The sequence below is a fragment of the Canis lupus genome, chromosome 13 (genome assembly GCF_003254725.2).
Source record: "Canis lupus dingo isolate Sandy chromosome 13, ASM325472v2, whole genome shotgun sequence".
Taxonomy (NCBI): domain Eukaryota; kingdom Metazoa; phylum Chordata; class Mammalia; order Carnivora; family Canidae; genus Canis; species Canis lupus.
Window position 1 is genome coordinate 4,412,789 of NC_064255.1, and position 24,546 is coordinate 4,437,334.

Sequence of the window (24,546 nt, forward strand, 5' to 3'; positions counted from 1 at the left end):
TGTGTGTGTGTGTGTGTGTGTGTGTCAGGACTGACAATTTGTCAATAAACTTAGCAGTTCTAGGCTTTGCGATTAAATACAATCCTACACATTTGGCTTCCACAGAGCTTACAATTTTATCTCCTGATACACTGTGTTCTAGTAATAACATTAAGCTATTTTGATAGTTTTTATATGGTATTCTATGTACATTTCAAAATGTTGCTTGATGTTGGATAAATTTATGCCAGAAGTTAGGAATATCTCTAAAATATGGGATAGGAAGCCCTGGTGGATCAGCGGTTTAGCGCCGCCTTCAGCCCAGGGTGTGATCCTGAAGACCCAGGATCGAGTCCCATGTCAGGCTCCCTGCATGGAGCCTGCTTCTCCCTCTGCCTGTGTCTCTGCCTTTCCCTCTATCTCTCTCTGTGTCTGTCATGAATAAATAAATAAAATCTTTAAATAAAATAAAATAAAATATGGGATACATGATGGCATCAATTCATTTTTAACGCCAGTCTATTAGTAATCCAGATTTCAAATAATCCCCACCACATCTGCACATGTATATTTTATTGTTTTGTTGTCATTTATCTTGTTTGCATCTGATCTTTGCAACACAAATAGGCAGTTCTGAGATTTATTCACGTGGTGATTAGCCTTGCCCAAAGACAAATGCCTTTTAAAATCCCAATGCCCAAGAAGGTTCCCATGTCCTTCATAATTTCCAGCTGTCTTCAATCACTGATGCACAATGGTTTCAATTGGATTAGAAAAAAATCACATCAGAATCCCAACCCCAGTGCACAATGATGTTTTCTTTACACATTGCAAACTACAAGACTGTCATCTTCCAAAAAGGGTATCTTGATTGATTACTGATTACTTGATTGATTATTGATTATTATGAAAAGCACACAATACATACAGGAGTTCAGTGCTTGAGAATCCATTCTAGCAAATTGCTGTTTTGTTTTCAGGGTTTTTTGGGTTTTTTTTACATAGCCCTTATAACTTTCTAATGTATTATTTACTAGTTATTATAGTTATTTTTACGATCTGTCAGTACTTTCTCCCCTCCTCCCACAAATGGAAGCTCTATGCCACTGTTTTTAACCTGGGTATTAACCTGGGATTTTTTTTCTGTTTAGATTTACAGCTATATCCCCAGCAAGTAAAACACTGCTTGATACATAGCAGATAGTCAGTATTTGTAGAATAAGGGAATGAATGGACCAGCAGTGCAGAGGATGGGATCCTGAGCATCAGAGACCCAAACTTCTTCTCTCTCAGGTCTGCTGCGCTCAGTGACAGCCTTGTCCTTGGCTGGTTCCCTTTGTGGTCACATAATGACTGCCAGAGTCAGTTGGCATTGTCTTGTCCACATCGATGAGGATAGAGAAGACATTTAAGTGGGTCAACTTCAGTCTTATGCTTCCAGTGCAGGGGGTGACGATATACAAGCAGATAAAGACTTAAACTAATCAGGACCCATCCTCTCTCTGTCAGCCAAGTTGAACAGTTGGAGTCAGTGTCTCCTGAATGTGAAGTGGCCATGTGGAGGCTGATGGACACCTGAAGTAAGGAAGTGGGGGTAGATATGGGTGATGGGAAACAACACTGTCTACTACAACTCTATTTGTTTTTAAAATACTAAGTTTATTTTTTTATTTTTATTTATTTATTCATGAGAGACACAGAGAGAGAGAGAGGTAGAGACATAGGCAGTGGGAGAAGCAGGCTCCATGCAGGGAGGCCAATGTGGGACTCGATTCCGGGACCCCAGGATCACACCCTGGGCCGAAGGCAGGCACTAAACTGCTGAGCCACCCGGACTGCCCAAATACTAAGTACTTTAGAGGGTAAGGAGGAAAAAAATAAATCTTCCTCTCTTCCCTCCATCTCAATTGCCAGAAGTAAGCTTGGTACAGCATTCTATTGAGCATCTATTAAGGGTAGAGCATCAGTGAGAGACATAACACGAGAACGGCCAAGAGCTGGGAATTTGGTAGTTAAGACTGAAGAAATAGGAAAGAAAAATGATGCCACTGTTTTTAACCTGGGTATTGGTTTTTTCAAAAAAAGTGTCAGAATTTGTTTCTAGAAAGGGTGAGTTTGAGGTGGGAGCCAAGGGTAGGTATCCAATAAGCCACTCATTAGTCATTCAATAAATAAAGACCTACTCTGTGCCAGATACTGCTCAAGGCACTGAGATGCAGCAAGAAACAAATCCTACCCTCGTGGAACTTATCTTTTATTGTGGGCAGATACGTAATTAACAGAATATTAATAAAATATGTAACATGTCGGGCAGTGATATGTGCTACAGAGAAAAATTAAGCAGGAAAGAGGTTATATGACATGACGGGGAGGAGACAGCTGCAGATTTAAACAGAATGACTGAGGAAGGCTTTCTTGAGAAGGTAGTATTTGAATGAAGTTTAGAGATGAGGGAGCAAGCCCACAAACATTGGGGAAGGGGCTCAGTTTTAAAAATGTTAAATTCCAGATTTCCAGATACTTGCAGAACATCTAAGAGCATATCTCCTATAATGAAGTGAAAATACGTAATACAGATATGTAGGCTCGTATTTCATCCAGAGTGGGAGATAATAAGGTGCCCTTTTAAAACCTGGATCCAACCAGAGGGGCTGACCTGAAAGACTGGGGATTTTTTAATTTTTATTTTTAAGATTTTATTTATTTATTCATGAGAGACAGAGAGAGAGAGAGAGGCAGAGACACAGGCAGAGGGAGAAGCAGGCTCCATGCAGGGAGCCCAAAGCGGGACTCGATCCCAGGTCTCCAGGGTCAGGCCCTGGGCTGCAGGCCCAGGCTGAGCCACCGCTGCCCGCTGAGCCACCTGGGCTGCCCTACTGGGGATTTTTTTAAAAAGCAGATTAACAAAGATTGGAGAATTCTTAAACAAAATCTTCCCTGATTGCTTCATTAAATTTAACTTATAAATGAACTTCTATGAGGAAGTATTACTATGTTCTATAAATTTGGGGGCACTTAGATTTGGTTTATAATGCTGTGTAAACTTTCCCTACCAGCCTCACAGTTTAGTGGGGTAGAGGATGTAATGAAGATATAAAATGAGGGGCAGCCCGGGGTGGCTCAGCGATTTAGCAGCACCTTCAGCCCAGGATCCATTGTTCTGGCAGAGGTTCCAGGAAGAGACCAAGGCTGGAGATGGAGGTTGGGAAGCCAAAGGTGTGGACAGTCTTGATGAAACAAGGGTATGTAGGGTAAGATAGGGTGTGACTGGAGCAGGCGCAGATGGGGATGAGGAAGAGCTAGTGCTCTCCAGAGAGGCTAAGGGATTGGGCCAGAAGAGACATGGGCCAGGCTTGCTTCAGTTGGTCTCAGGAAGATGGCAGCCCCTTGAGGCATTTGCTCTTCTGAACAACACCCTCCTGAGGAACTCTTTCCTCCCCAGACTATGGAGGCCTCGTCTCTCCACTCCCTCCCACCCCACTCCAAAACTCCTTGGTAGAAGCTCTTCTGCGGCTTGATTACTAGATACTGACATTTCCTGGAATTCTGCTGCTGCCCTCTTGTTTTGTACTTGAGCTGAACTTTCCTTAGTTGACTCCATCAAAGCCTATCGTTTTTACTCTGGCTCTTCCTGCTTTGGAAAGAAGGAGAGCGATTAGAAGGAGAAGAGGGAGGTAGGAAGAAAGAAAGAAGTGAAAAAACCTTTTGTAAAGCACTGCCACCTAAGATGCTGCTTCATTAATGTCTTATTTTACTATATTTAAAACTTTTTAGGGATTTGTCCTTTGATTTCTAAGACTCAGTGAAATATTGGCATGATAATGCTGTTTATTAATCAGGGCTCAAAATATCTGTGGTATTTCATTTCGTAACCTGGCATTCTCTTGAAACTAAAAACTACGTAAGAAAGTCCACACATGAGCATGGCCAGGTCTTGGTCCACTTCTCGGACTCTTTTGTTAGGGTGACCACAACCCCCACCTTAGGTCCTGTTCTCTGGGCTGCTTCTCACTGGCCAATGAATCCACAGGGCCAAGGGACCAAACCTGTCCATAGTCCATGCCCTTTGGTAGATCCCAGAATTTCCTGCCCCAGGTGACCCAAACCAACTCTAGGGCCTATGCAGGGCCTCTTTCCTAAGCCAGTCTTCTGGAGACACTGTGGTGCTCAGGCCTGAGGGTGGCCTGGGGCGTGGATTGTAGGTGCATGTGGCTGAAGATTGGCCCTGTGCTCTGTTGTCAGCCTGTATCCTGAGAGACAACCTCCAGGTGTGCTGCTGAACAGGTGGTGGGAAGGGAAGGGGCCGGGAGGGAGCCCTGAGAGTGCTCCACAATCCAGTGCAAACTTCAAACAGCCTGACAGTTCTGAATTTGATCCTGGACTTCCAGGGCATTAGAAAGTTATTTGTCAGGTTAGATAGACAAACTATACTCTAATTAATTGTTCATGGGTTTAATAGTTGGCAGATTCTTACATATGCATGATGTGGGCCTCCATTTGTACTCTTGACCCAGGCTCTGCAAACTAGAGACACACCAGGTGCTAAGAGTGGCATGTCCCTTCTGTAACATCTGTGAGTGTTGCAGTTTGGGACAAGTGATGAAGAGGAGCTACACACGCAGGGTGTGCTACAGGAGCACTTCCTCTGCCCACTCAGGGGCATTGGGAGGAATCTATGCAATTTCATAAACTAGTAACTACTGTTTCTGGTGCTTCTCTAACATACAGACCCTTCTCATGTTTCTCAGCAGTGTCTGATATAAAATGGGCTAGCCTAACATCAGACCCAGAAGAAGTTCAAGGATGTGCAAGCAATCCTGACTTAAAGTAATCTGACAAAAATATTCTTTAATTCATTGGGAGAGGTTAAAAAGCATATCAACATATTCTTTGATATGAACATTACATTTAATTGATATATATTATAGTGTGGGTGTTTGGTTATATCAATGAGTGAAGTCTGTTTTTTAAGAATCTGGGAAGATTTTTGTTTTGTGCTTCTGAGAAAGAGCTTCTGGAGTCATGTTCCAGCTTCCTCCCAAAAATAACACTGGTTTAGGACACTTGGGGGGCTCAGTCAGTCTTGATCTCAGCTCAGGTCCTGACCTCAGGGTCATGAGTTTAAGCCCCGTGTTGGGCTCCAACTGGGCCTGAAGCCTACTTAAATAATAATAATAACACTGATTTAAACTGCCATCTATTCAACCAGCTTTGAAAGCTTTATCTCCAGCCCTGGACACTCTCCTGAGAGGTGCTCCATGCACCCACTTGCCCAGCCAACACCTCTGTCTAGCTGCCCACACTCCACATGGAGTAGTTTGTATTAGTATTCTGTGGCTGCCATAACAGATTAGCACATACTTGGTGACTTTAAACAACCAGAGTGGAGTCTCTCACAGCTGCAGAGGCCTGAAGTCTGAAGTCAAGGTCTCAGCAAGGCCATGCTCATTCTGAAGGCTCTAGGGGAGGATCCTTCCTTGCCTCTTCCAGCTTCTGGTAGCCCCAGACATTCCTTGGCTTATGGGTGCAAGGAATCCAGTCTCTGGCCTCCATCTTCACATGGCCCTCTCCTCTTGGTGTGTTAGTTCTCCCTCTGACTTTTTCTTATAAGAACACCTGTCACTGGATCTAAGGCCCATTCTGAATCTAGGATAATCTTATCTCAAGATCCTTAATTACATCTACAAAAACCCTTCTTCTAAATAAGGTTACATTCAGAGGTTCACAGATTATGATTGGACAAAGGATATGTCCAAGTGGATAACCCACTATTCAACTTGCTACATAATTCATTGTGTTCCATCAAAACCAGTTTCTTTGGCACCTGGGTGGCTCAGTGGTTGAGCATCTGTCTGCCTTTGGCTCAGGTCATGATCCCGAGGTCCTGGGATCAAGTCCTATATCAGACTCCCCACAGGGAGCCTGCTTCTCCCTCTGCCTGTGTCTCTGCCTCTCTCTGTGTGTCTCTCATGAATGGATAAAATCTTTAAAAACAAAACAAAAACAATTTCTTCTGCTGGCTCTGTCTGAGAGTGGGGAGGAGTGGTACCCATGTTTCCAAAGTTGACATAGGAAGCCATCCTAGACCATCCTCTGCTTTCCCTCTCATATCCAGTCTGTCACCAAGCATTGTCAGTTCACTCCAATTAGCTCTGGAATCCACCTTCTCCTCTCTGGTGTCCACTGCCACCCTCATTGGCCTTCTTTCTGCTTTTCAAACTCCCACCTCAGGACCTTTGCATGAACTCTTGCCTCTCTGGAAGTTTCCATCCCTCTACTTCACAGGCAGGCTTGCTCTTTTCACAGAACTCTCAGGTCAAGTGTTACAGCTTCTGAGGGGCTTCCATCTCCCTCCCTACCCCTTGCTATGTGCCTCAAGTAGCTTCCAGTGATTCTGTCATGTCACTCTGCTTTATTCTTCCTAAACCACACACATACACGATACATTCCACCAGGACAGAGTCTTGTCTGTTACCTCTGCCTCCCTGGTTTCAAAAACAGTGACTTATGCATGTCTGTTATCTCTACTTATCTCTTCAGACATCAACATGAATCCCTTTACCACCTCTTTTCTCAGAAACCTCGCTCAAGGTCATCAGTTTGCCAGATCCTACTCCAGTGTACCACTTTGCAAACATAGCTTCCTTGTTCTTTCTGTGGTATTTTACACCTGCATTTCCTCCTCCCTGATGCTTTCACTTCCTTGACCCTCTAAGGAGAGTGAATATATCATTTGTCTTCCAAACTGGGCCACTGTTTAAAGTGACCAAAGGGCACTAATGAATTATTATGCCAGGCTAACTGTCATATACCAAGACTCTCCCAGGCAAACTCAGACATACAGTCTCCCTCCCTCTAAAACCTCTCTCTCTCTCTCTCTCTCTCCTCTGGCTGCCTGTCTTCAGACCCCTTTTCATCTATCTGCTCTTTAAATGTGTCCCAGGCCCTCCTCTGTTGCCATGCTACACCATCTCCCTGTGTGACCTTATCATCCATGACTCAATCCCCATCTGTCTAGTGTCTTGATTCCTATACTCCATGTACAAACCAAACTGCTGACCGAAGTCTCTACCTGGATGCCCTAGAGGCAATTCCACATCAACATCTAGAACCAAACTCATCATCTTCAACCTCAGACATGTTCTCTTCCTGTTGATGAATGGTAAACGGGGGACTACAGAGGAAGAGGTGGTTAAGAGCATAGGTTCTAGAGTTATGGCTGCCTGGGTCCAACACCACATCCTAGCCATGCGTGCTAAGGCCATTATTTAACCTTTCCAGGCCTCAGTTTCTTTACTTGTAAAATGGAGATAAAGGCATCTACTTCATAGGTTGGTTGTGAGGATTCAATGAGACAGTAATGCCAATGGCAGATATTTATATGGCACCACATGAACTGGGCACTTCTGTGTAGCTCCCATGTATTATTTCATTTAATCAGCACAAGGAGCTGAATGAGGTAAGTGCCATTATATTATTAATTATTATTATTATTATTATTATTATCATTTTTAAAGCTCCAGGTCCACATGGGGCTTAAAGTCACGACCCCAAGATCAAGAGTCAGATGCTCTACCAACTGAGCCAGCCAGGCACCTGGGTAAGTGTCATTATTGTGCCTCCTTTACAGATAAGGAGCCTGAGGCACAGAAAGGTTAAGGAACTTGCTCTGGGTCAGTAACAGAATTGGCCTTCAAATGCAGCAAGTCTGGCTCAGAGACATTTTCTCAAGCATCTCAGTGTTCTCTGGGTGCAAAGTGCTTAGCACAGTATCCAGCATATAAGTGCTCAGCAAGGGGCACCTGGGTGGCTCAGTCAGTTAGGCATCTGCCTTTGGCTCAGGTCTTGATTCCTGGGGCCCTGGAATCAAGCCCCATGTGTTGGGCTCCTTGCTCAGTGGGGAAGTCTGCTTCTCCCTCTCCCTCTGTCCCTCCCTGCCTCCCCTTTGTGCTCGCTCATTCTCTCATGCTCTATCAAATAAATAAATGAAATCTTTAAAAAAAAAAAAAAAAAAGAGCTCAGCAAATTATTTCCACTCTCCCTCCAGTCCACCAAACCATCTGCCCAGGAGGAGGAGCCCTTTTTTCCTCATCCTTCCTCATACTACATCTATCAAGTCCTGTCAACCACATTTTAAAATGTTATGTGCTTTCCCAGAATTTACTTATTTAATCATTATACTGTAGTCCTAGTTCATTGTCCAACATTTCTTGATATTGAGAAGTCAACTACCAAGGTACCTGTTGTGAATGGAAAGATCCAGAACTCTGCCTCCAGTTTGAGCTTTCCCTTCCAGACCTCTACTCTGCTTGCTTTCTTGGCACCTTGCTGCATTGCCATAAAAACAAGCTCAGCCCCACATGCTGGAGGATGAGGGAATATGTGGAGCTGGGATGAGCCACCCTGGAGGAAGCCACCCTGACCAAGCCAGCAGCTGCCACAGACCCATGAACGGACCTGGCCAGCACCTGAAGAACCACCTAGCTGAACCCAGATCAAACTGCTGAGCTGCAGAAAGGTAAGCTAAATAAGTCATTGTTATTTTCAGCCACTAAATTTTGGAATTGCTCGTTAGACAGGAAAAGCTAACTGATACACTTAGATATTATATAATCTTCGGCTGCTGTAACAAGATGCCACAGTCTGGGTGGCTTAAACAAACAAAATTTGTTTTCTCATGTTTCATTGTGCTAGAAGTCCAAGATCAAGGTGGCAGCAGAGGTGGTTTGTGGTGAGAACTCTCTTCCTGACTTGCAGATGGAACCTTCTTGCTGTGTCTTCACATGACCTTTACTTGGTATGAGCCCAGAAAGAAGACAGAGATCTCTGGTGACTCTCCCTCTTCTTATAAGGACATCAGTCCTATCAGATTAGGGCCCAGCATGCATAGCCTTATTCACCCATTACCTCCTAGTGGCCCCATCTCCGTATACAGTCACTCTGGAGGTTGGGCTTCAACATATGAATTTGGGGGGCACACAGTTCAGCATAACAGGTATCAATCATCAAGGAGAAGTGGAGCTGCTAAGATCACTTGAAAGGAGCATGAAAGGGCAGGGGAGACTCATAAACTAGGGACAAACTCAGGGCACCAATAGCATCCTGGGGCTGGCAGAGGATGAGGAGACTGAGGTGGATGGAGGAGGGAAGATAGAGGAAGTATCAGGAGAAGCAAGTGAGCACTCAGGAGGCACTAAAGCCAAGCCTTGCACAAGAAAAGAAAGGATCAACAAAGTCAAGTGCAGTAAGCAGAATTCAGGGACTGAGCGGTGCCCACTGGTCTCAGCTAGGTCCTTGGTGATGGTGCCAGATGTCAGAACCATGGTAGTAGGGCAGATGCCCCAGCAGGACAGACCGAGGGGCAAAGGGAGATAGGGAAGTGAGTGAACCAATAAAGAAAGCTTCTGAGAAGTGTGGAAGAGAAGAAAGAGAAATCTGGAACACAGCATCAAGAAGAGGTTTCTAAGATGGAGGGACTATGCATTTTTATGGGCCAAGAGCAATGAGCAAGAAGCAGGGAGAGGATCATGATGATGGAACAAGGTCTGGAGGGGGCGGCGGTGGGAGGAGAAGGAAACAGGAGCTATACTTCATTAGCGTTTGCAACCGGCCAGGACTGTACCCAACCATCTGTGGGGTTTATCTCGTTGGATCCTTCCATCAACTCCATGAAGCAGAGGCAAGTATTATCCCATTTCACAGACGAGGAAGCTGAGGCACTGAGGAGATTAAGAGACCTACTCAAGATCACACAGCCAGTGAGTGACACAGTGGGATTTGAACCTTGGAGACCTGACTTCTTAGGCTGGGGGAGTCTGACCTGGATTTTGGCCCGCTTCTAAAATGAACAGGAAAGCAGCAGGGATGGTGCTAGCAGAATCGGTAGGGAGCAGGATGTGATGGGGATCGTGTGTTCCCAGTGGCCTCCGTTTTGTTTTCCCGCAGTGGACAAGGAGCCAGGCGGCAGGCCTGGTCGGGACGCGGCGGCCACCGGGCTCGGCTGCGCGGGCGGGGGGCGCGGGCGGCGGCGCCTCCGCCCAGGTCGGGTCGGGAGAGGGGAGGAGGGGCTCACGGGGCGCGCCACGGGGACGCGGGGGACGCGGGGGACGCGGGGGACGCGGGGCCGGCTGCCTGGGAGGGGCGGGAGGGCGGGGCTCCCGGGGGCGGGTCCCCCGCAGGCAGGCAGGCAGGCAGCGGGGGCAGCCCTGCGGCGTCCTCCGGCCCAGGGAGGGCCTCGGACTGCGGCGGGGGGGGGGGGGGAGGGAGGGATGGAAGGGGCTGGGGGATGGGGGGGATGGGAGGGGCTGGGGGGGCGGGGGGGCGGCAGCCAGCCCGGCGGGAGGCAGAGCGGGAGAGCGAAGGGAGGTGGAAGTGCAGGTGTGAGTGCTGGGGGGGCGGGGAGGACACCTCAAGGTCTGAGCTGTCCCCGCATCTAGGGCCCGGCAGAGGTTACACACCGTCTCTCACACCCAAGGTCCTGCGGCCACAGCGGAATTGTCTCCCACCTTCCCCTTGGTCCTCGGAACAGAGACCTCCGAGGGGCTGACGGAGGGGAAGCCTCAGGAACTGCCCCAATGGCATTTCCTTCCCGTGTGGCAGGCACAGCCCAAAGAGCCACCCAGGAGTGACACCAGGAGTGGGTTATCTGGGGCGCCTGCGGGCTCAGTCGGCTAAGCGTCTGCCTTCGGCTCAGGTCATGATCCCAGGGTTCTGGGATCGAGCCCCATCAGGGCTCCTGATCAGTGGAGAATCTGCTTCCCCCTCTCCCTAGCCCCTCCCCCCCCCACGTTTTCTCTCTCTCTCTCTCTCTCTCTCTCTCTCTCTCCTTCTTGCTCTATCTCAAATAAATAAATAAAATCTTTTTTTTTAAAGGAGCGTATTATCTATAGGTCTGGGTATCTCCCATGGCTGAGGGGCTTTTCAGGGAAAGAAATAGTGGAGAATGGGGTAGGGTGATTGAAAATAGGAGAAACATGTTCACTTTATCCAACCAATATTTTTTGAGCTCCAGTATGTGCCAGGCAATATCTAAACATGACAGGTAATGTAATCTTCTGTGGCATTTCCCAAAGCATTCTCTGGGATGGTAACAGTGTCCTTTTTAAAACGGCGCTGGGAATCAGGGAAATACAAATCAAAACCACAATGAGATACCACCTCACACCAGTGAGAATGGGGAAAATTAACAAGGCAGGAAACCACAAATGTTGGAGAGGATGCGGAGAAAAGGGAACCCTCTTACACTGTTGGTGGGAATGTGACCTGGTGCAGCCACTCTGGAAAACTGTGTGGAGGTTCCTCAAACAGTTAAAAATAGACCTGCCCTATGACCCAGCAATTGCACTGCTGGGGATTTACCCCAAAGATACACCTGCACCCCGATGTTTCTAGCAGCAATGTCCACAATAGCCAAACTGTGGAAGGAGCCCCGGTGTCCATCGAAAGATGAATGGATAAAGAAGATGTGGTCTATGTATACAATGAACTATTCCTCAGCCATTAGAAACGACAAATACCCACCATTTGCTTCGAGGTGGATGGAACTGGAGGGTATTATGCTGAGTGAAATAAGTCAATCGGAGAAGGACAAACATTATATGGCCTCATTCACTTGGGGAATATAAAAATTAATGAAAGGGAATAAAGAGAAAGGAGTGAAAATATCAGTGAGGGTGACAAAACATGAGAGACACCTAACTCTGGGAAATGAACAAGGGGTAGTGGAAAGGGAGGTGGGCGGGGGGTGGGGTGACTTGGTGATGGGCACTGAGGGGGGCACTTGGTGGGATAAGCACTGGGTGTTATGCTATATGTTGGCAAATTGAACTCCAATTAAAAATAATAATAAAAATAAATTAAAAAAAAATAAAACAGGGCTGGAATCCAAGCACAAATAAGTATGGGAGATACCAGGTTAGAGAGTTAAACAGATTTACTCCCTGCAGGACTTCTCAGAGCCTTTAATCTGTCAACATGGTCTGAGACTCTCCAAGAAGAGATGCTAGCATCTCCCTAGCATGCTTGACTCCAGGTCTCTTTCACTCCTGGCAGACCTAGAGGAATAAATGATTCATGGAACATGCTTTGGGAAGTGTAACATGGTGGCAAAGAGCTCAGCTTTGAAGTCATAAGATCTGGCCTCTAACACTGGCTGTGCCGTATGTGACCTTAAGCAAATGCTTATGTCCATTTTCACATCTGTAAACTAGAGCTCCTTGTGTCTCCCTCATGAAGTCATTGTCAGAAGTAAATAATGCCTGTGAGGCACTGTGCCCAGTGCCTGGCACAGAGAAACCTCTCATTAAAGGGGCGCTGGGCTGGTTGGGGAGATCTCACGTCTGAGCTAAAATTCTGTGACACATCGGCCTGAAAGACTCTGGTAACAGTGTCCCTTAAACCAGGGGTCAGAGTTTCTGTCTTATATCAAGTTCCATAAGATTCAAGTGGCTTTCAAAGCCTATGACATGACTGGAGAAAGAACAGTCAAAGGGATGGGGGGTAGGGGAAGGCAGACCAGGGACTGGGGAGTGGGAGGGAAAGATACTTCTGTTTCCATTCCTGCAGGAAGAAAGAGATTCTAGGAATCTGTTGGTGGTGGGCTGATTTGGCTTCTTGCAGACAGTGGCGACAGGGAGAGGAATGGCCAGCCGCCACCCCTGCCCCCAACGCCCCAGGATTGTGACGGTCGGAGTGGGCACACGGGAGGCCTCCCCAGGCCAGGCAGGTGCTGAGCAGCTGTGGCACTTGGCCTCATCCCAGTGGCATCCTTCCCGGAGGTGGATGCTTCGAGAAGATTACCAGAAAAGCTCCACAGCCCTGCTTCTCACTGACGTCAGTGCCTCTGGAAGACGTTGGGTTTGGGGGATTTCTACCTCAAAGGACCAACTGGGAAAAGGGTGTCTGTCCCTCTCACAAGTGTTCTCTTCCATTTCCCTGGAGCCCTGCTGAAGTGGGAACAGATGGTAGTGTGTGGGGGGTAGGTATCCAAACCGAGGCATCCAATGAAGACTGCACCCCATCCTGGGACCGGGGCGCTGCTTCAGAGACCCCGAGGGCTATGCCCAGCTCCCTGAAGTTTCAGACCCCATGACACCACTATGGTCCCTAGAAATCAGTCCCCATGGCTTTCACGACCCAGGAAAGCCCCAGCTTACACTTGAGAGCATCCACCTTCACAATCTTTTTGGAGTGAGGGAGGGGAGAAGAGTCACCTAGGAATGACTGTGATCCCCATTTTACAAGTCCCAGAGGTTAAGCATCCTGCCCAAGGTCAACAGTCACAGCAGGACCTGAACCCACATTCTGTTCAACACCAAGGCTTTCTCTCTCTCTCTCTCTCTTTGTTTTTTTTTTTTTTTTTTAAGATTTTATTTATTTATTCATGAGAGACACAGAGAGACAGACAGACAGAGACACAGGCAGAGTAAGAAGCAGACTCCTGGCAGGAGGGTCGCGGGACTCCATCCGGGGACCCCAGGACCACACCCTGGGCTGAAGGCAGGCACTTAAACCGCTGAGCCACCCAGGGAACCCCCTCAAGGCTTTCTCTAGTTATGTGAGGCAGGCAGGATCCCCAGTTTAACCTCTGGCTATATCCTGGCTTACCTGGAAAAACCCATATATATAAACCAGTAGCACATCTCTGATGGAAAGAAGGCTAATCCTGTTGCTTCTCTTTCTTAAGGAAAAAAAATTGCAGAGCCCTGGTGCACAGAGCTCTCCGTCCGCTGCCTCTGACCGGGACCTAACAGTTTTTCCAGGAACATACCCCATCACCACCAGACAATTCAGACAGGCCCCCCTCCCCGGGCTTCTGGGCTGCCCCCCAACACCCCCCTAGTCTCTTTTTCTAGCCAAGGTGGGGCCTCTGGGGCTCATGGCCTTGGGCCCAGAACTCGGCTCGCCTCCTTTCTTGGCAGCTGCTAGGCATCTCCGCAGTGTTTGGCCTAGTACAACCCCTTTTTTTTTTGCCTGCCCTGGGGAGAGTTTTGATTGGCTTCAGTTGGGATGACCTCATCCTCTCCAGAATTTGGGGGTGTTCCCATTTTCCACTGCTCCACCTTCATCCAAGGAGTTCTCTCTGGTCATCTTTTCTCTGAAAGCCGCCCCCACTCCAATTTGCCTGGGCTCTGGAGTCCCCTCGCCTCACTTGAGAAGGCAAGTGTGTGTCCTGGATTCCTGCTCTCTCCACCCCACAGCCTCCAGCTGCCCGAGCAGCCCCCCTCCTGCCGGAGCCCCTCCTGTGCCTTCCCTCCGCCCTCATGTTCTGCTTTCCCTTCCCTGGGCCTCTGCTACATTTCCAGGGCGCATGGGAAACTGCATTATTTAAAATAATCGTATTACCCTGCGGCTACCCCTCTTATTCTACATTATCTCACTTAATCTTCACAATGGTCCCGTGATAGAAGGATTCCCCAGTTTGCAGATGAAGAAGTGGGAGACTCAGAGAGTCAGTGTAACCTACTCAAGGCAAGTCATTAGTATGGATGGAGTAGGGAGCCACACAGGTATGATGGGCCCCAAAGCCACGACACCTTGCTGGTCATACTGAGCGATGCTGCTGGCTGTGCTCACATGAGGGATCCTGCCAGCCACACATCTGGCTTCCCAGGAAGGACCAACGACAAGTCCCATGATCTCTACCTTCCAAATATCTCCAAAATGTGGCCACATCTACCACAGCCCCTGGGCTGAGCCACCTCTGCCTTCTGCCCATATCTACTGAGATCCCCATGTAAAGGATCTCCTGCTCTGCCTTCACCCTCCTTGGTCATTCTCCACACAGCAGCCAGAGTGATTTTTTAAGCTGTTGCATTTGATCGTGTCTCCTCTGCTCAGTCTTCCAATGGCTCATGACTCACTCAGAGTCAAAGCCAAAATCTCCATGGTGGCCTGGGAGGCCCTCCATACCTGCAGTCCCATTATCCCCTCCCCACCCCACATGATCTCTGATTTCACTTCTTACTGTTTGCCCTCTCTGCTCCAGTTACACCTGCCTCCTTGCTTGTCCTTCAACACAGGACAGCAAGCTCCTGCCTCAGGGCCTTTGCACTTGCTGTTTCTGCAGTCTGAAAGGCTGATCCTCAAATAGCTTCATGACTCAGTCCCTCACTTCCTTCAGGTTTTGCTCAAATATCACCTTTCCAATGAATCTTTCTCTGTTCACTTTGTCCCCTCTGTTCTGCCCAAGCCCTCTCCTCCCCTGCTTTTTCCTCCCTGTAGTACCATCACCAAGAGACATGATTTTACTGATTTATTAGGTAATTGTCACCTCCCCTTGTTAGAATGTAAGCTTCACAAACTTAAACATTTTTCTTTTATATTTCTAGTGTCTAGAACAGTACTTGGCACAGAGTAGATTCTCAATCTTTGTGGAAGAGAGGGAGGGAGAAAGACGTCAGTCAGCTAATTCCCAGTGATCAAACAGAAGGGAGTCTGGACAGGCCTGTGAGCATCACAGCCAGGTGCTGGGAAGGCAGACGTTTGGGGCCCATCCCCTGGCTGGAGGTAGATTTTGGGCGTTTAGTGCCTCTTCTTTGCAGCTTCAGTCCCAAACTTTGACTTGAGTCTCTGGAGAGGCCAGTCCCAGGGCAGGTTCCAGGGAAGCAGACTCTGAGACGGAATGGATTGTGGGGGCTCATGAGAGTGCACTCTTCATAGCAACACACAAAGAAGGAAAGGACAGGAAGCTGGGGTGACTTGGAGAAGCTGAGCTCTGATTTGGGCCCCAGGGTGACCTCAGCTGACATCACAGGCATCTGGAACTAAAATAGCACCTGAGCACTGCCCTGCATGGAGACCCTGGACCTCTATACCCAGCCTCAGCTGGTCACTGGCCCCGGGCATGGCGCTGCTCTCTGCAGGGGAGGTGGTCCCCATGGTTGTGGCAGCAAGTCCTTTCTGAAGGGGGATCTGGATACACTGCTGTGCTGCCACAAGACCCTCAGTGACGGCCTCATCTGCCTTGAGGGGTCCCTGAGACCCAGGAAAAGGATCAAGTGGATCCCAATATGACCCAAATCAGGTTGATGCACTGCTCTTCAACCAACGGTCTTCTGGTGAGAAAACCAAGACAAAGGCTAATTTAGAGTCGCACTAAGGGTGCTTTTTCAATTAAAAAAAAAAAATAGCATGAAGGTGCAGTCACTCAAATCATGATGAATTGTTGAGTGCTCTGCCTACCTTCCTTCCTCCTGCACCTCCTCCCCATCTCTGTGGCAGCCGCAGTCTTCCCTGCTTGGCACACAGAATGACAGGTGTAGGGTGTCACTGCGAGGACTAGAAAATGAGGTGTGTCATGCTCATTAGCTTTGCATGCAAACAGCAGAGCCCTATCTCTTCTTCAGGGGAAAGGCTGTATGGGTCCATGGTTCTGGCAGAGGTGGTCAGTGGGGATGGGAATGATCCTTTTATAGCAGCAAATGTCCCTCAGTATCTACACGGAAGAAAGACTTGTGCTATCAGCATGTTCCTCAGAGGAAAGCATGGAAAATACAAGATTATACTTAGGAAATCTTCCAAAGCGGTGGGTGGGCTCCATCCTCTATAGTGGCTGATGTTCATGTGATAGATGTGTCCTATGAGAGATAGCCTTATGGTCAGGAAGGGCCAGGTAGGAGGTAGCAGATTTGTAGGGTTTGGCTAAGAGGTGGTGTCAGATTGTTTAGTTTTTGAATATTGGCTCTGTAACTCTTCAGGGGTGAGATCTTTGTGTTACAGACTAAATTGCATCCACTTCTCTCCCCCAGGAGAGGTCCTAACCCCCAGCATCAGGAAATGTAGTCTTATTTGGACAGAGGATCTTTACAGATGGAATCAAGTTAAAATGAGGTCATTAGAGGGGCCCTAATTTGATATGCCTGCCATCCTGATAAAAAGGGGCAATTGGGACCCAGAAGCACACACCTGCAGAGAATGCCATTGAAGATGAAGGGAGAGATTGGGATGATGTATCTACAAGCCAAGGAGCGCCTAAGATTGTTGGCAAACCTCAAAAGCTAGGAGAAAGGCATGCGTGGAACAGATTCTCCCTCACAGGCCCCCAGAACCAACCTTGAGGACAACTTATTCTCAGACTTCTAGCCTCCAGAATCATGAGGCAATAAATTGGTTAAGACACTGAGCTTGTGGCACTTTGTTATGGCAGCCCTGGCCAACTAATACACTGCATTTTCTTAAGTTCACTGATTTTGATTCTCTGCTTCCTCATCTATAAAATGGGGATGATATTACCTCTCACAATGGCAACAATTACACACAATTAAACCATCTGTGTAATAATTCCAGGTACAGAGTGTCAGAGATGGTAGTGGACCTTAAAAGTTGGGGCAGCTCGTAGCAAAGATCTTTTCCTACGGCTCATTTCCCAGCCACCCCTTTCTCACCCCTGTCCCGGATGAAGAGAACTGCCTAGCAGCAGCCGCTTCTGTGCACTGAACACCAGTGCTCAGTTACTTCTGCTGGGTGGTCCGCAGGAAGGGAAGGCTGGGGAGGCCTGTCTTTAGAGCCTGCCGCAGCCTCCCTGGAGCCCGTGTTAACACTGATGCTGATCCCTGCCTTGTGGCTTTCAATACACAGACAGACACTGAGGAAGGAGAGGATGCTAGGTCAGCCCTTCCAGATATTCAAAATGACTTTCAGAAATAAAAATAAAAAATAAAATAAAATAAAATAGACTTTCAAAGAGGCAGCATCATTATCAACAACAAACAGACACTTAAATCACACCCCCTGTGCTTAGCACTGAGCTTCAAGGAGAGATCTTGAACATCCTTCCTTGTTTCAGAGAGAGGGAAGGGATGAAATCAAGCATTGCCTCACTTCTAAAGCAGAAAGTGAACAAAACTATTGCCCATTATCTGTGTACTGTTTATTGTAGCTAGCATGCCTTTGTGTGTTATAAAAGTTGTGAAGTTGTGTGTGTTGTTTAATATGTGGCATATACACGTAAAAGTTCCATTTCGGGCCTTTAGATAATCAATGTGATATGTGTATTTTGTAGGGCCTGGAAAATAATTTTACTCTTTTTGAATAACTGTGGAGATTTATAGTTGCTATGGCATTGGTTTTATGGTATATGCTTAGCTATATCTATGACTGCTTTGTTCAGAAACCTGCAATTGTAACATTATTCCTTTTGGAAGCTTATCTCCTCCTTGACACCTTACAGTTTATCTTTTTATCTTCTTTGCTTCTATAGCTTGTGTCATTAATTTTATATTTTAACAACATCTATCACAACTAAAAGCTTTTATTTGGGGGAATGCAAATATGATACATGCTTATTTTTTAAATTTTGGAAAAGACAGCAGAGTATATATAAAAAAATATCTCCTGGAATCAAAACCTCAAAATATTCTATTTCCCTCATGTCTTTTTTCTCAGTATGAGCATAAATCTGCAGCACATGTGTAAGAGGAACAGGTGGGAGTAGAGAGGTGTGTCTGTGGCCACACTGGGATGTGTCCAGGCTTGTGTAGGGAAATGGTGGGCCAGCTGCCAGGGGCTAATGCTGCAGAAGGAGTGAGGAGCCTTCTGGGTGAGAGCTCATCCCATGGGGAGAAAAGGTAAGACAGATGCCTTTGCCTCAGTGAGTGAGACTTCATTATTAAGGAAGGAGTGCCTCTGGATATAAGGTAGCTCAGCTTCTGAGCTCAAAACCTGTGGAATCAATCTGAGTCGTGGTGTGTGTGTGTGTGTGTGTGAGAGGGTCCTGGGCAGCCATGTCAGACCTTGCAGAGTTTTTTCACTAAAATTGCTGGAAGACATTGGAACTCAGATAGCCCAGCTTTACAACTCCTTGGCAGAAAGAGAGGCGTGCTCTGTGACATCACCCCAGCTTTAGGACTTGCTTCATCATCAGCTGTAAGAGCCCAGCAGGGGTGTGGTACACAGTGCACTGGAACTGAGCAGGGTGGAGGGGAAAGCAATCATGGAAATCATGTGTTAGCAACAATGCCCAGCCTTAGACATGAGCCTATGTGGAAACTTCTAGAAACATTTGGAGAGAACTTGCAGAAGCAGATGGGAGCAAGAACATGTAAAACTCAGGTGCCTTTTACTGTGATGAGTTTCTCCATGGCTCTTGCCAGACAGTGAGACCCCTGAAACGGAATCATGTCATATTTAACTTCACTCCTATCACCTAACCACTGCCTGGCATATAGTAAGTGCTCGGTGCATGAAATTTTTGCTGACTAAATATCATCTCCTTTTTATTTTTTTCATCTCCTTTTTTTTTTTTTAAAAAAAAAAGGTTTTATTTATTCATTTGAGGCGGGGCGGGGGGGGGGCAGAGAGAGAGGGAGCAGCAGACTCCCTGCTGCACAGGGAGCCCAATATGGGGCTCAATCCTAGGACCCAGAGACCATGACCCAAGCCAAAGGCAGATGCTTAACCATCTGGGCCACCCAGATGCCCTCGGACAAAAAAATAAAATCAGAGATGCTGCTCACAAATTTGGTATCAATGAACCTTGGCACTGCCTTCCCCCAAATTCTCTGGGTCCCTGCAATTCATTATTTTTCAGAAGCATCAAGGTTAGAAAGATGCCAGAGTTCTCCATCAATGAATGCCCTTGAGCTCTGACCCTTCTCTTTATTTAAATGGAACTGGGAGTAGAAGAGAAACCAGAACCACCCAAGCCACCTCCTTAGGTGGATGGGAGCCTGGAGATCTAGCCTTTGTTTTACTGATGAATTGGGGGAAATTAACTGGGTGCCACCCATGTGTCTGACACTGTGCTGGGTATCCTGGGGGTTCTAGAAAAACAGATCTTGGTCCTTGCTCTTGGGGACTTTGATACCAGTGAGAGAAATTAACAGTTCAAAGAAGTCTGTACTATAGAGCTGCTCAGGGCAGTGTGCATTCAGAAAGCAGTCCTGCAGATGAAGCGGCCAGGAGGATCTATTGAGACAAAGACCCTGGGGGCCAGAGGAAGGAGAGGGCTTTGTGAGGAATGTGGGGAACAAGTGAGTGTGGAGGACAGTATCTTCTTGAGGTTGAGAAGGAAGTCAACTAGCTGGGTTCCAATACAGCTCTATCCCGTCTAGCTGTGTGACTTTAAGCTAGTTATGTCACCTCTTTAAGACTTGGCTTCTGTAGGGACACCTGGGTGGCTCAGTAGTTGAGCATCTGCCTTTGGCTCAGGTCCTGATCCAGGGGTACTGGGATCAAGTTCTGCATCAGGCTCCCCTCAGGGAGCCTAGGTCTCCCTCTGCCTGTGTCTCTGCCTCTCTCTCTGTGTGTGTGTCTCATGAATAAATTAATACAAAATCTTAAAAAAAAAGTTCTGGCTTCTGTGTAATAGTTCCTACCTCACAGGGTGGTTGAGGAGTAAACAATATGCATAAGGTGCTTAACATAGTGCCAGGCATACAATAAGCTCTTAATAAATGTCAAGCGCTGCTTTTGTTATAAGGAAGAGTGAGTGGGATTTGGAGAGGGACAAAGACTGGGGAACCTGACTGAGCTTCTGAAGTAGTTCAGTTCAATCGGACAGATGTTTATTAAGCACCTACTAGGTACCAGACATTGTGCTTGGCTCCAGGGTGGTGGGGACAGGGGCTCTGCCCTTAAAGAACTGAACGGCAAGTAGGTATATAACAAACAGGCAACATTCCCTACTGTATTCCCTACAACAAAGCAGGAAGTGTGTGGGCTCTGTAGGCTTACACAAGAGGTCACGGGGCCAAGGCTACAGGTAGCTAGAGAGCCCCTTCCCAGGAGGTGTGCATCTCGCTGAGATCTGGGTATGAGCAGGAGTCAGCCAGTGGGTATAGGAGGGCTGGATGGGAGAAGAAAGGGAGAGTCTTGAGCAGAAGGAAGAACATTTCATTCATCTGGAAAAGTCAGTCCATTCAAGCCACTACAAGTCCATTCAGTGTGCCTGGATCCAATTAGATGGGGAGGGAGTGAAACTGGTCATAAGGGCTCTGTCTGAGGCCAGTGGAGACTCTAAAAGGGAGTGCCTTCAAAGGATCACCTAATGCCCAATGGGAGGGGGCAAGGCCAGAGGAGACAGGCCACGATATTTTGTAATCATCCAGGTGACAGAGTGCGGGGCCTCAACTAGGGTGGTGGTGGGAATGGTGAAAAAGGGACACATTCCAGAATTACTTAAAAGCAAAAGTGATGGCAGCTCTTTCTACCACAGGTCCTGTCCCTGTGCTTTAATAAGAAAAAAACACACATCTTTTGGACACTTGGGGTGTCTCAGTCAGCTAAGTGTCTGCCTTGGGCTCAGGTCATGATCTCAGAGTCCTGAGATCAAGTCCCACTTCAGGCTCCTGGCTCAGCAGGAAATCTGCTTCTCCCTATTTTCCTGCTCTCCCCTCCTGCTCCGCCCTCCCCCTTCTCTCCCTGCTCATGCTCTCTCTCTTGCTATCTCTCTCTCAAATAAATACAATCTTAAAATAAAATAAAATAAAATAAAATAAAAGCCATCTTTTTTGTACTGAAGAAAGAAAAAGTGACAGGGGTGAGTCCTTGTCCTCAAGGATGTCACACTTGCACCACATTTACATCAGGCATTTGAAAGACAGACACATATAGCACCCCCCACCCCAAGATGAGTAGCAGTGGAAGTCGGTGTGGTACTGGCAGGGCACAGGACAGGGCTGAGCAAAGGCTGGCAGGCTGGGCCAGCCACAGGTCGGGGCTCCTACCAGAGGGAGGTGATAGTGGTGGCCTGGGAGCAGTTGGGCAGGACGGGGCCTTACACTGGTCCTCCAGAACCCAGCTGGGTCACCCCTGATGGTCTGGGCTGTAGGGGCCTTTCTGGGGTCCTGAGAGGGAGGGAGATGGTGGGAGTGGAGTGTAGGAGGAAGCCGCTGTCCACAGTTCAGTGGAATGGGGGGCACCTGGGGAGCTGGAGCCCAGAAAGGCAGATGTGCCGCTCTGGGCCCAGGGGAGAAAGAGGAGGAGTGAGTGGGAGAAACTTTGCAGGAAGTGACTGAGTTGATGGAGGGAACGGATCCATGGCAGCTCAGGGGATGATAACATTACAGCAGTAGCCCCGGCAAGACCCTTTGGCCAGACCCAGGATCTTCGGCACCCAGCAGGAGGAGGTCAGTATAGGGAGTGCCTGCTGTGGCTAGCCCCACAGCCTGGAGGCCTGCAGACAACACAGCGTCATTTCACCTTCACCATCCCCGCCTGTGGTGTCGTTCCCCACTTCACAGAGGGGGCCACTGGGGTTCAAAGAGGCTAAGAAACTCACCCAGGTGCATAAGTGACATGAAGCCATTAACTCAGCACAAAACTTGGACACTGACTGGGTTAGGGTTAAAGATTAAGTATGTGAACGTGTGTAGAGGACACGGAACAGTGCCTGGGACAGAGCGAGCATTTTTCAAGTGTTTCCCGTTATTATCATCATCAGACACAGTGTCAGGCCTTATTCTTCTGGGGATCAGAAGTCCAAAATGGGCTAGCAGGCCTTTGTTCCTTTTGGACACCCTAGGGAAGAATCCATTTCCTTGCCTTTTCCAGCTTCTAGAGGCTTCCTTGGCTCATAGCCCCCTTCCAGCAATGTCATCACTGACATCTGCTTCCATCTTCACATCTTCTCTGACTCTGACCCTCCTGCCTCTTTCTTATACGGACTCCTGTGATTACTTTGTGCCACCCAGACAATACAGGAGGCTCTCACATCTCGAATCCTTAGCGGAACCACAGTTTTCTTGCCATGTAAGGTAACCTATTCCTAGCTTCTGAGGCTTGGGAGGCAGACATCTGTGGGGGCCATTATTCAGCCCGTCACACACTCATTCTCCACACCTGAGCTTAGAGATCTCGTCCTCCAGGAAGCCGCCCCCGACCGCCCAGATGAGACCTTCTGGATAAGGGGTCCAGACACAGCGGCCTGTGTCCTTCCCGAACACTGCTTGCCACAGTCGCAATGGAGCATTTGTTTGGACCTGATTTGGTTAATACCATGACTCTAAGCTCCGAGAGTGTGGCAAGCCGCTTGGTTTTTCCATTTGTGGCTTCCACAGAGCCTAGCACTCAGCAGAGGCTCAATGAACTTCTGCTACGTAAACGGATGAACGAATAGAGGGCCTGCCTGGGGCAGGTAGCAGAGGCCGGGCTGAGACGTGGGCGGGGCCACCCCTCGCCTCCTCCAGGGCGTCCGCCGGGTCGCGTGGCTGGCTGCCCCGGCTCGCTCGCTCGCACGCCTCAGGGGCCCGGCTGCGGTCCAGCGAGTTCGGCCGGGGCGGGGGCGGGGCGGGGCGGGGGGGCCGAGGGCAGCGCCGAGGGCAGCGCCTCGGGCGGGCGGCGGGGAGAGGCTGCGAGGGAGGGGGCGCCGGCCGCGAGGAAACGGGCTGTCAGAAAGTCGGAGGCGGCGTGGGACAGCGCAGTGTCATGGAAACCGGGGGAGCGAGCGGGTCCATCCGGGAAGAGGCGGCTGCCGGAGCCGGAGCCGGAGCCGGAGCCGGAGCCGGAGCCGGAGCGCAGGGCGGGCGCGGGCGCGGGGGGCGCGGGGGGCGCGGGGGGCGCGGGGGGCGGAGGCCCGGCCCCCTGGCGGGGCGGGCGAGGCCGCAGACCCGGGCGCCGGCGGGTGGGCGCGGGCTTCCGGGGCTCGGGAGGCGGCCGAGGGGCCCGCCCGCTTCCGGCTGCGGCGGGGGCGCGGGGGGCGGTCGCTAGGAGGGGCGGCGGGCGGCGGGCGGCGGGGAGAAGCCTGGGAGGAAGCGGTGCGGAAACGGGGCGGAGGGCACGTCGTGGGCGCGCCGGCGGGACGCGGGGAGTCCGAGCGTGAGTCAGCGCCCACGGGGCTCAGGGAGGCGGGAGACGCGCGGGCACCGCAGAGCCGCTCCGGGCTGCCTCGCGCCTGCGGCCGGGAGCCCAGCTCTCTCCCTGCGAGAGCGCGCCCCGCTTGCTTTAGGGAGGACCCAGCCCCCTGCCCAGAGGCCGAGGGCTCCCCAGCTCCCGGACGCCCGGAGGGCCCCTTGCCCTGGGGGCACAGTGTAGGGCCTCTCCTGCTCCACTTCTCCAAAAGGTTCTAGAACTGCCTCCCCCATCCCAAGGGATCTGACAACCACATTCTGAAGATACAAGTCCAGTTCCATGCTTCGCATTTCTTCGGCAGGCTGGTGAGACCTATGGACGTTTTCTCGGAATAAATGCCTAAAATATATCAAAATACCATCATTTTTCACAGAACTGGAACAAATCTGAAATGTGCATGGAACCACCAAAGACTTTGATAGCCACAGCCGTCCTGAGAAAGCAGAACAAAGCTGGTGATATCACAGTCTTAGATTTTAAGATATACTACAAAACTCTGGTAATCAAGGTAGTGTGGCCCTGGCACAAAAATAGACCCATTGATCAATGGAACAGAATAGAGAGCCCAGAAACAAACCCATGCTTGTATGGTCAATTCTTTTTTAAAGATTTTATTTATTTATTCATGAGAAACACACAGAGGCAGAGACATAGGCAGAGGGAGAAGCAGGCTCCTCGCAAGGAGCCCCATGCGGGACCTCATCTGGGACTCGGGGATCACACCCTGGGCCGAAAGCGGATGCTCAACTGCTGAGCCACCCAGGAGTCCCTTGTATAATC

The 24,546-nt window shown here is 49.0% G+C and overlaps 2 long non-coding RNA genes across 6 annotated transcripts; one reads left to right on the forward strand and one right to left on the reverse strand.

Annotated features, from left to right (window-relative positions):
* The first annotated feature begins 8,056 nt into the window (after positions 1 to 8,056).
* LOC112662458 (uncharacterized) lies at positions 8,057 to 10,815 on the forward strand. Of its 4 annotated transcripts, none has more exons than XR_004811435.2 (4): positions 8,057 to 8,497; positions 8,674 to 8,776; positions 9,594 to 9,861; positions 10,416 to 10,815. It is a non-coding gene; the product is annotated as an uncharacterized LOC112662458 (long non-coding RNA). The 4 variants fall into 4 exon arrangements; XR_003138561.3 differs by having other exon boundaries at positions 8,058 to 8,497; positions 10,454 to 10,815; XR_003138563.3 differs by having other exon boundaries at positions 8,060 to 8,497; positions 9,594 to 9,737.
* A 4,412-nt stretch (positions 10,816 to 15,227) lies between these two features.
* LOC112662427 (uncharacterized) lies at positions 15,228 to 23,024 on the reverse strand. 2 transcript variants are annotated; one of them, XR_004814822.2, is made up of 3 exons: positions 22,759 to 23,024; positions 16,162 to 16,556; positions 15,228 to 15,591 (listed from the first exon to the last, which is right to left on the reverse strand). It is a non-coding gene; the product is annotated as an uncharacterized LOC112662427 (long non-coding RNA). The 2 variants fall into 2 exon arrangements; XR_003138517.3 differs by having other exon boundaries at positions 16,485 to 16,556; positions 22,759 to 23,019.
* Between the last annotated feature and the right edge of the window lie 1,522 nt (positions 23,025 to 24,546).